Genomic DNA, 12,967 nt, shown 5'->3' on the forward strand with positions numbered 1-12,967 from the left:
CCCCGCAGGCAGCAGCCCCGCCTTCCTGACGCGCTGAGAGACGCGCTGCTATCTCAAGCCGAGAGACCCAGCACCGGCGCTTCCGGGTAGCCCTCGCAGGCAGCCTGGAATATCGAGAGCAGAGAAAGAGATACCATTCCTCATTCATCCTAAATTCCAGGTACAGAACTGAATAACCCCTCCTAGAGAATTCTTTAGTTATTCACTTGGCAAAAACAAACTTAAACTAAACTGTAACTTTCTATTCCCGCCCACGCATTAGACTTAGGTCAGGTACACGGGGTAGGCGTATTTAGAAACACCAGTTGAGTACGTTTAGTCAAATGTATATGTGTATGTAAATATATTTTAATCATTTTAAACATCATATGGCTCAGAAACCATATCAATGTTTTTACAGTATTATTTTATACTATTGCTTCTAATGTATGCACTTTACTTAACTATAAGTATTGCAATAATATCGATCCATTTCTCTTGTACGAGAAAAGAGACTGATCAATAAATAACATCTTTTATTGAACACGCCCGTCTCTTCCTTTTCTCTACATTCTGATGAGACTAAGAATGCACGTACTGACTGAGTAAAATAATTGCCTTGTGCTCACACGACTCTCGAGATTGACTCTTGATTAGGGGAGAGCAAAGTTGTCATGTTCTATGGTTGTCAGAAACTAAATCCCTTCTTGTCTAATCAGGGGAGTTAATCCTCCCTTGAACATTCGAGAAAGTTTCTAGCGAACTCTGAGCTTAGCTGGCAAACCCAAAAATTAAGTCTAGTATCGACAGTAGTAGACCTAGTTAACGTCTGGCCTAGGCCTTTACTGCTGTAGGCACTATTCCAATGCGCAGAGCCTATTGGGAAAATAGGAGCTACACTACATGGCGCCCAACGCGTTTGGAAAGGGCGATAAAACTAACGTAAGACATTTAGAGTAACTCAGTCGTGCTTTCTCACTCAGACCCCTTTTTCCAAATACTCCAAAGACGTCTGGAGTGGGTGAAAGGTTATTATATCCTCCAAAACCTCGCAGGAGGGAACTCCTATGTATGGTTCTTGGTCTAGTCAACGTTGAAGGATAAAACAGTTCCAAAATATTGTGCATCTAATCTCTGTTTCCATAAAGAAACCTGATCTGCAAACAAAAATAATACCATCCTGTCAGTAAAATGGGAGACAGCGATGGAGAAAGAGAGGCAATTAGATTAGCTACTGAAATAGCAGATGCTGATGCTACCATGCAAGCAGCAGACGCGGATATAATACTTATTCCGGTCATTAAAAGGAGATCTATAACCTTAAAACTTATAGAAAATGGACTGACACCTAGAGGTGGCACAGTCATATTCGTAATTGAGGCACACGAATATCGGCAGACAGAGGTATACTATACATGGATACATTTTCCAGCAGCAAATGCTGTAACAAAGTACTTCCACTATTACAAAGTAGAGGAACCTCCTGAAACGTACACTCCTTTCGAGGAGGTGGAAGTACCACTCAAATTCCAAGAGCATTTGCTCTTATTTGATGGCGCCCTAATACATAACAATCACATTACAAGGCTCGGTCCTTTAGGAAGACCAGGAGCAACGTGGCCGGTCCTAGCCGGATACACACCACATCCAGACATCGAAAGAATGCCTGCAGCAGAGCTATTAATACAGCTAAAACAACTACTAAAAATTCATAGACAATTAGTTCAGTATGTAATGCGGACTTCAACAATTCAGCCAGCGATCAAAATTCCACAGCTGACCCCTCACCAGGGGAACACAAATAAAATCACACCACAGAACATCCAATCCTGCCTAGGTAAAGTTCCAGCTAAACGGGAACAAATACCATTCTGGTTGGCACAGAAAATTACCCAAATAGAGGCGGTGTTTCCTGACACCACCCCATTAGAAAAACACAGGATTCTGACTATATGTCTCCCAATGGGAATCGCACCACACATTGAGGACTGTGACACTTGGGGTACAGTCTTTGCTTCCATCTATACAAAAACGCACGGTGTTCCATCCATTTCGGTGATACCAGATGTGCTAAAACAAATTCAAGATGAATACGGTCCAGAACCTGCTTTAACTCTTGGTATGAAATTACTGAAAGACTTCAAGCAGGTCTCGGCTATATTACTAGCCAACATAAAGGGTGAAGCAGCAAACGTGGCGATCCGCCAGAGGTTAAAAGAGACAGATATAGCAGACCAACCAGCTGAAATTGCCAGAATCATAGAAAAATCCTATGAAGAACTAGGCAGAGATAGTCTAGGTGGAATACCAGTAAAACCGCAACTGACTACAAGTCCAGAAAAAATATTTTTTAATAATAATTCACCAAAAAAGAACTGGGATGGAAATAAACAATCCAATCCTAAAGAAAAGAAATTCCAGTCCAGAGGAAGGTCTCCTAGGCGAAGAGAGAAATCTCCGAACCCGAGACAAAGGTCACCTCAGAGTGAACCCTCTGGGAATAGATATAACCTTAGAAATAGGGATAATATTAAAAAACCTGATAGATATCAAGACATTGATACACGTCCCTCTCAATCTTTTCAGAATTCCTCGCAGAAATCGGAAAGAAGAGGACGATCAGAAGAGCACGCCAAGTCCAAAGACAAGGAACCTGCTCAACTGAAAAAGAAATCACAATTTCCAAAAAAGAAGGTAGCCAGTATCAAGGTAGTTAACAATGCCGAGAATACTGAGGACACAACTGAAAAACGGAGAATGGGCTCAGACAATACTAGACAGCGCAGCAGAGGTGAGCATAGCTCGCAAAGTCCTTATGAATCATCTGGAGACAGTGGACACGAATGAATACCTTCAAGTGGAAACTGCAGATACCAGAGTTAGCAAGCCCCACAAAATATACGAGATAACATTACGTATAGAGGGAGATAAGACTAGGAAAATAAGGGGACTATTTTGGGATAACCTATCCAAGGGCTATGACATCCTTCTAGCTGAAAAAGACTGGCCACCAGAGTTTGTCAGGGAGTGCCCTCATGGCGAAGAAGTAATTATGCCTGCCTTCTCAAATCAAATACCGATTCATAAAAAATATACACTTGCTAGAAAGTGGGCAGTGGCCTTAGCACCTGCTTTATATAAAAATCATGTAGGATGGGATGAGGATTCTCCTCCTCACAAAGTCCAGTTAAAATCACAACCTACTGCACAAAGGCAGTACCCAATTAAGCAAGAAGCTAAAAAACAAGTAAATGAAATACTAGATCAGCTAGAATACCAAGGGGTGATTGAAACTTGCACCTCACAAATGAACAATCCTTTATTTCCGGTCTCCAAACCAGACAATTCGTACCGTCTAGTTTTGGATTACCGACACCTTAACACATGTTGCAAAACTTTTGCAGTGCAAAACTCACACAGTGCTGCACTAATGAATAACATAGTGCGCAAAAAATACAAAACAACCTTGGACATCTCCAACGGATTCTTTTGTCAAAACATAGCACCAGAGAGCAGATATTTAACTGCATTCTCAGTAAATGGCACTCAAAAACAATTCTGTCGGTTAGCCCAGGGGTACAAGAACAGCCCGGGGGTATTCTCAGCGAGAGTAACAGAATTACTACAACTATATGATGATGAAGCATTATCTTATGTCGATGACATTTACTTAACAGATGATGACTTGGAAACTCACTTGAAAAGAGTGAACACCATAATACTTGGTTTCGCTGCAGAGGGTTACAAATTCAACTTCAAAAAGTCCAGAATTGCCCATCTGAAAATCCAGTACGGAGGATATGAATTATCAAGTATTGCCTGGTTAACAGTCTTTTAAGAACTAGAAGAATTAAAAAATCTAAAATATGAAAAAACGTATCCTCTGCCAATCGACATTCTGCCTCTACGACATTACGCCTGTGTAATCTATACAGACGGACATGCTCAACCCTCCGTTTGGGGAGAACATGCATACAATCCCACATGTGAGATTACAAAAGAAGTGTGGCACGGAGGTAAACTAAGACCTCTATTAACAAAATCACACTCAGTAGAAACTAATTCAGAACTACAAACTGAAATATTAGCTTTGAAAATGGCGCTAGATAATGCGGATCGCGAATTCCCGACGCTTATAGTGTCAGATTCATATTTCTGCGTCAAAGCATATAACAAGGATTTGCAGACCTGGATTCAGAACGATTACAAAGATGACACGGATGCACCAATAAAGCAGAGACTGCTCTGGGAACAGGTAGCTCTTTTGAAAAAAGAACTACCAAAGACTCACGTGACACACTCACTGAGTCACCAGCGTGATGGCGTTCACGTTGCAGGGAATTCATTGGCTGAAACAGCCGCAGCGGCAGCCAGTAAACCGGCTCCCGTAGATCGAAAAAAGCGTACATTAAAATACATTGACGGCGAAACATTGCTGGCAGTAAAAACGTCATCAAAAGGCGACTGCTCGGCGTTACCGATCAACTATCCACTCAATTACACATACATCATAGATGCAAACTCCATTCCTTTTGCTCGAATCCCTGGAGTGGGGGATAGAGTGATTCCAAACATGGACAGGAGAAACTTGTTAATCGCAGACGCACACATGGGCGAGGGTCTCAGACACCTTAAATTAAAGGATTCTCTGGAAGAATTACAATCACGGTACTGGTGGCCAGGCATGAGCCTGCACTACACCATGTTTGTAAAAAACTGCCCAAACTGCAACAGAGATCGCAGTGGGGAGAGAAGCAGTTTAATACCTCGTCGTATCAAGGCAGATAACATCACCACTAAAAAGAATGGCTTGCGATTAACATATACAGGCTAGTTCCCACTTATAATGTAGATCCACAACACTCGGCTGACGTCCGGACTGTTATACAAGATTTGCGAGTCTAAATGGCATATACGCTAAGAGCATGCTACGTTCGACCAATTTTTTTTCCTTTTCTCAGGCAATCCAGCCTGGGGGGGGAAAGAATGGCCAAATGAGCACAGCCCAGCGGGAATCTTCTCACTTCCTTCCTGAGGGTATGGGATGGTGTAAAGAAAAAACCAAGACAGAAAGCAATCTATAATAGAAAGGATATTAGGTTCGGGAGCTGGGTGGGTCAAACATCTAATAAGTGTCCAACGTAGTCTTAATAACTTGCCAAGAAATTCTCTGAAGGGATTCAGTCCGTACGAATTATTATTCGGAACTAGGATGTTGATCTCTGACCTTGATAGTCAGACTTCAGTGGTAACAGAAAAAAGCTTTGATGTCAAAGACCGTTTGGCTATTTTGCAGGACTTAAACAAAACAAGAAAAGACCTGAGCAACATACAGTTGAAAGAACAGCCAACGACCACTGAAGAATCACCACCTGTCCCAGCAAGACCTGTCTGGATTCCAAAAGTCGGGGATCTAGTCAGGGAGAAGATCGCGGTAAAGAAGGAATTTGGGCCTTCTTACAGAAAAGCAGTTCCTGTCTTGTCTGTCAACGGGACAAGATCAGTTGTACTACCGCCACTTGCTGGAAAAAAGGAGAACCGAGTTGTATCCATCGACCTGGTAAAACCACAACATGTGGCCGATAACAAACAGTAGGCCAAGTGGACTCCCAATAAGTAGCAGAACACCAAGGTTTGCTACCAGTACAGAGGTCCTATCAAAGAGGCTCATCACATTCGAAACGCCTACGGAAGAACAACAAGGACTATGCAACAATGCAATAGAACTTAGACCTCTGAAAACCCAAATAAAGACATTTAGCAGAGACACACCAATCTATACAGAAGTACCAAGTGAAAATGCGAGAAACAAAAATCCTGAACCAATTGGAACAATTGACAGAACTGCATCCGGTTACTTCATCAACTTCGATGATTCCTCTGACGGCTTCAGCGAACAAAAGACACAGCCATCATCAAAATCCTTTAAAGACAAAGCTAAGGAACTTTTGAAACAACTGAAAGAAACATATCTAGTTTCTCCATGGATTGAATTTTGGGTGGGTTTTGGTGCATTTATCCTCATACTTTGGCTCATCATGGTATTTACCTTGGGACGCTTCATTGAGGGAAAATATGCTAAAATGGACACAGCAAGTCAGAACATCAACTTGGTCCTCAAACCACACACATCTTCACACGTCGAGAAAAGAGAACTTTCTTCAGAACTTTCTTCAGCCAACTTCACAGCAATTCCAATATCTGGTGGGGTAGCCTGGGACAACACTGACTATGAAATTTATGGTCCGGTCGAGATCCTGAAATATCCACACCAAATCAAGATCTCCTTGAGTGACTTTGCAAAACCAAACTCATTTGCTGATGATTGGGACTTTGAAAGTATAAACAATATGATGTCTGACTTAGTAATGTCTGCTAAATTTACAAAACATGATTATTTGCAGGGTTCTACAAATTATGACAGCATGTACTGCTATAACCATTATGGTAACCATTTCTTGCATAAATCTGCACAACCTAGAAATGTTTGAAATTTTAATCAATGGGAACATTGTGCTACACCTCCAAAAGGGAGCTCTAGAACCGTGTATGGCAAATATTCATATTTTTCAGGTTTTAACATAACTAATGCTGAAACATTTTATTACAAATTGTCAAACAAGACAGGGATGAAAACCATGATAACCAACACAAAATTGATATATTCAGATTCTTTCTTTGAAAAAATGAATACTTTTGGATTTGATTATTGGGACAAACATGTTGATTTGAAAAGTGTTTGGGGCACAAAAGAATGGCAAGTACAGGGTATAGAAGCTTTGTTTAGAGCCTGCATGATCCCAGAACAAATGATATTTTTAAATGACACCGTTCAACAAACCACCTGTCTTGGCTTAGCCAAAATCAAAGATTTAAATAACCTGTCTATTCCAAAGCCAACAATGTTTAGCAATAACTCTGAAACAGATGAAGAAATAGACATAAACCATATACTTAACCAAAACAGAACACATCCTGATTGGAAACAATGGTTGATCTGGCCCACAGATACAAATAACTGTCAAGATAGATTCCTGAATAAAACACAGGGTTTCAAAATGACCAGGCCAGACCCTAGATATCCCCAAAGACATCACCCAGGGATAATAACAACCTACAGTGTGGGCAAATTATGCCTTCAATGGCTACAAACTTCCACACTGCCTGAAATTAAGCAACACCTAACTTTACTTACTGATGGTGCTGACTTGCGTGATTTCATAATGGGACCACACAAACAGCGTCAAAAGCGTTTCATAGCAGCCTCTGTATATGCAACATACAATGAGGCCTGGAAGGTTACTCAAATTGAAACAGCAGAGAGAATACGGGAAATTGACCGTATTAATTTGGAAAAATCACTTTCTGTAGTGGACAATGGGTTAATGACTCTGTCCTCCAGAATTTTTTCATTGGACAGCATTGTGTCTTCAGCAATCGATATATTATCGCAAGACTTACTGTTATTACAACATGGTCAGTCACAATTGCGTTCTATTGTACAGCTTGGCTGGACGTTACAAAATCTGCGTTCAGGCTATGTGCCTTGGCGTTTAATCAACACAACGTCACTATTCCAAATCTTTAACCTTACTGATAGACAAATCGGTATGGCGCAGAAGGGTGCTGATTATACAATCTTGAGCATTGAAAAACTAGAAAGATTACCAATGACAATGTCAGAACGACCTGTCAGTGAATGGATAATCCACGGAATCATAAATATTCCAATCTCAACCTTCAGGTTTCAATACTGCCAAAAATATATACAGGCTGGCATGTACGAGAAATTGGGAAAGGGGTACCTTAAAACAACATGGAACCTGCCCTATTCACATGCATGTGTCAGTAACAAAGGACAGAAAGTGTTTCTTAGTGGCAACAATTGTGCTATGTCACTAAGCGGCACGCTTCTGTGTAACGGTATTAGTTTGCACGGAGCCTGTGAAGGGAATTCATACAACCTTTCATGTCACCAGCAAGGCGCACCTGCAACTGAAATAGAACCATTCTTTTAAAGACTCTATAATGGGAGTTACATTCTTATTGTAGACCGCAGATGCTGTAGTCTTATGCCCGGGACTCCTTATCTCGTCACTACGACGGCGAAGGTCAAGTGCTGTGGACGTTCTTTGTTTCCCAGCTCCTTTCCAGACAGGGAGGCAAGGGCATGGCCCAGTTTGAAAATTACTTCTATTCGAATAGACACTTTAAGCAGAATGAAAACAGTGCTTCTTCAGACGCCTACAAGGCTCACGTCATCTAAAGAAACGTATGATCTACAAGTCGCAAGGACGACTGCAGAGATACATACATTATTATCAACTAATTCCCCCGTACATTTCGCGGAAATCCTGAGCGAAATCTTAAATATTTCTGATACCACAGGGGTCTCAAAGGTATTTAAGACAGTATTTTCGATGGCATTAACACCATTCAAAGCCATACTGGGTATTTTTCCAGACTTCGTCCATTCGATTTTTGGCGGACTTCCCCTGATCCTAGGACTAATTGCAGGAATCCTATTCCTAGTCCTTATTTTTCGTTATGGCAACCCATGTCACAGATCAAACTCTCGCGACAATGGAAGATACGATCCTAGCCATTGGATACCGGGACCGGATATCAAAAATCCTGGGACTATCCCGGCTTAGAGACCTAAACATGACTTGGTTTCTATCATTTCGACCAATGTGGCAAAGGTGTGTTTTACCTGTACTAAGGTGTCTGCTATGCGGAGAAGAATGCGTGTTAGACACCTGTCTGACGCTACAATCGGATGCGCCGGTGGATGCAGATACACTGTTGGTTCCTACCAAGGTTCACGCACTGTGCTGCCCTCAAAGGCTGCCAATTCTGATGACGGCATTCCTGGAATCTTCACCACTGCGATTGAAGAGTAGTGAAGTTCAAGATGAAAGCAGCATCGAACAGGTACGACCTTCTGTCAGCAATGCAAATCAGAATGTCAATGGAGACAATCATGCGCATGAATGCATGGTTACCCCTATTTCCGACTTAGAGGAACTTTCCCATGAAGCTGTTGACAGTTTTTTCGAAAGCCTGAATGATATGATGTTCTCTCCGGAACAGAAATAGAGACTTTTGAGTAAACTCGCACACGGCGTTCCCTGAATTCGGCCTTCAACTTTAAAAATAAAGTCACATGAACAATTACAATCCAGTTCACGGACAGCAACTTTTTTCAGCAAGCCCCTAAAATATTTTTCTATATATTTTTTCCCGGGACACTGATTTTCTGCTTAAAGTAAGAGACTATTCCTAGAGAACTAAGATTTCTATTTTAGATACTTTATAGACTTTATAGACTTTAGCTGCCCGCTGGTATGTTCGCAATAGATTTTATGTGATGAAATGGTTTCGACTTTTTTTCTGTATAGCCATATTAAGAGCCATTTCATGTGTATTTCTCATATACCAACAATCAATAATGCATAACAATGCGTGTTCACTTTTGCATCTAATTCATAGCTTAAGTGCATACAATATATATGACTGCAATTTTTCAGTATATTTGAAAATTTCGAAATGCATTTATGTATTTTGGGGTGGTAAGGTATACACTATACTCTATAGTATGTTGTACTATGTTATACTATGCATAGATTAGTAGATATGACCATAGTTAGCGTGGAGTGGGTGTCGTGTATTTCTATAGGTTCTGATTCGATCCCCCTATTCCTGACCCTATTCTGGTTAAACTTACTAGCTAGTTAACTAACAGTCAGCCCATGAGGCAAGAAATCCCCCATGATGCAGATACCGTTATCTGACGCAGTCACACTACGGCACAGGAACGTGTTATCTGATTAGGTCATAACGCTTGAGATCTAATTAGACAAGCGACATTCCTCCAGCCCCTGATAAGGCATACGACGTTCTCATAACAAATCAAACCTATGACAACCTGGATAATCCGTGCGGCCATTGTTTTGATTTCACAGAGAACTTTAGTAAAGAATGTGCTAACGAGCAAGTCGTATGACATCTTTATTGACGTACCTATGTCCATCCTTACGTCAATCTCGGCACCTTTAAGGTATAAATATTGCCGACCTTGCCCTATGCAAACACACGCGTGGTGACAAGACGGAGCAGCCATACTTGCCGAAGCCGAGAGCAGAAGCAGACCCCGCAGGCAGCAGCCCCGCCTTCCTGACGCGCTGAGAGACGCGCTGCTATCTCAAGCCGAGAGACCCAGCACCGGCGCTTCCGGGTAGCCCTCGCAGGCAGCCTGGAATATCGAGAGCAGAGAAAGAGATACCATTCCTCATTCATCCTAAATTCCAGGTACAGAACTGAATAACCCCTCCTAGAGAATTCTTTAGTTATTCACTTGGCAAAAACAAACTTAAACTAAACTGTAACTTTCTATTCCCGCCCACGCATTAGACTTAGGTCAGGTACACGGGGTAGGCGTATTTAGAAACACCAGTTGAGTACGTTTAGTCAAATGTATATGTGTATGTAAATATATTTTAATCATTTTAAACATCATATGGCTCAGAAACCATATCAATGTTTTTACAGTATTATTTTATACTATTGCTTCTAATGTATGCACTTTACTTAACTATAAGTATTGCAATAATATCGATCCATTTCTCTTGTACGAGAAAAGAGACTGATCAATAAATAACATCTTTTATTGAACACGCCCGTCTCTTCCTTTTCTCTACATTCTGATGAGACTAAGAATGCACGTACTGACTGAGTAAAATAATTGCCTTGTGCTCACACGACTCTCGAGATTGACTCTTGATTAGGGGAGAGCAAAGTTGTCATGTTCTATGGTTGTCAGAAACTAAATCCCTTCTTGTCTAATCAGGGGAGTTAATCCTCCCTTGAACATTCGAGAAAGTTTCTAGCGAACTCTGAGCTTAGCTGGCAAACCCAAAAATTAAGTCTAGTATCGACAGTAGTAGACCTAGTTAACGTCTGGCCTAGGCCTTTACTGCTGTAGGCACTATTCCAATGCGCAGAGCCTATTGGGAAAATAGGAGCTACACTACAGTATAACTAATGTTCCTCTGTCTTCCATTGCTTTTAGGTGCACAAGAGAACCACCAGTGCCAGGAAGAAGTCCTGCAGCGGTGTGTGCAGCATAACGTCACGCGACGTCACGTGTGGCCACAGACAAGACAACTCTGCAACTCGTGCAACTGCGGCCTGCGGTTCTGACATCTGAAGAAGATGGCCCCAAAAAAAGTTCCCCGTAGCTCCTCTAGCAAGAAAGTTGCCAGAAAGGAGCAGAAGAAGCAAGTGGCGCCACTTACCAAGGGGACTGGTGTGCCGCCCGCCACATTTTTTGGGAAAAAAAGTACGCCTGCAGCAGCAGCGGGGTCTGCTGGGGACCAAGCTGGGAGCAGCACCCCCGCTCCATTGGGCTCAGTGCCACCACCACCACGCCAACTTAAGTCCAAGCCCTTGAGTGCTGCAGAGGCAGCCAGTATAGTTGTTCAATCACCATCGACCAGTGATGTTGGCTCATCGCAAGAAAGTAACAGCATACCTCAATCAACACAGGTTGTTGTAACTCATCTGACGAGTGTTCAACAACCACAGCCGCAACAACAACAACCTGTGCAAGTAGTGCAAGCCCAAGTACATGTGGAAGGAGAGGCAGCGCAATGAGATGCGCAAGCAGAGGTGCATGGAGCGGCACACGTGCCCACAATAGTTGTTCCTCCCGAAGTAGGGTCACATCAGGAAATCGACATTGAAGCCGAGGTATCATTTGAGGAAGCCACTCCTCCTGATCATTCATTGTCTTCCAGATCCCTAGCAAGTAAAAGATCAAGGATGGTGTCTACATCTTCTACATCTTCTTCAAGCCCCCTTCTTTCTGATGATATGGATGAAACTTGGGAACCACCACGGCCGTCTGAGAGTGAGGCACACCATGATCTGACAAAGGTAACTAAGCGTAAAAGGAAGGTCCCCGAAAGTCTCAGAGTTATGGAGTGTGATGATGACGATGATGACGCTGAACAAGAAGTGGCGTATACTACTGCTGGTGAAGACTCGCACGACGACGAGGCAGTCATCACAAACGTCACTGAAGCCCAGCGGGCATGCAGCAAACAGACATTTTTACCCTAGGCCGAAAAGCTGCTGAGCGTGAAGTTGTCGACGAGGCAATGGGAGTGGGACCACCACCATTGCAGTTAACTACTAGTACACCACCACCTACCGCTTCCATATTTTCTCGTCAGAAGGGACCTCCATCCACCTCGACCTCCATTTCCTCAATTAGTAGTGCTGCAAGTAAAGTTCGGCAACACACATCCTCCACTTCATCTGGCATTAGCATGACCAGTATCGCCTCCTCCGTCCCCACAGAAATTTGAAGTCTGCAGTTTGGGACTTCTTTAGTGTTTGCCCAACAAGGGAAAACATAGCCATTTGTACCATTTGTAAGCTTGGAGTTAGTCGTGGTAAGCTTGGTACCAACTATGGTACCGGAGGCCAGAGAGGTCATCTTAAGAGACAGCACACTGTCAAATGGCTTGCGCACCTAAAGGAGATCAAGGAAGCCCGAATTGGAAGTCAACAAACTGTATCCGTTGATGTTTCATCTGATGATGACGAGGAGGAAGAAGTGTCAAACATTTCTTCACTTACACCCAGTACCCCTGTCAGCAGCACACCCCCAGCAAGATATATGAGCCACACTAAGAGTGTGGGAGAGAGTGAGACACCAATGCGAAAAAGTTCATCATCACCGAGCGTAACTGGGTCGAAGAAGTCATCATCTTCCCGTAAAAAAATGGTCCAGCCCACCATTAGAAGCATGTTGTTTTCAGATGCGCCATTTGAACGCAACCACCCAATGGTGCGTCTCTATAACACTAAGCTGGCTAAAATGCTAGCGCTGGACCTTCTCCCTTTTTCTTTTGTGGAAGGGGTTGGTTTTCTTGAATCAGTGGCAACGCTCTGCCCTAAATGGAAGGTTCCTAGCCGGTTC

This window comes from Lissotriton helveticus, chromosome 6, assembly GCF_964261635.1.
Source record: "Lissotriton helveticus chromosome 6, aLisHel1.1, whole genome shotgun sequence".
Classification (NCBI taxonomy): Eukaryota; Metazoa; Chordata; class Amphibia; order Caudata; family Salamandridae; genus Lissotriton; species Lissotriton helveticus.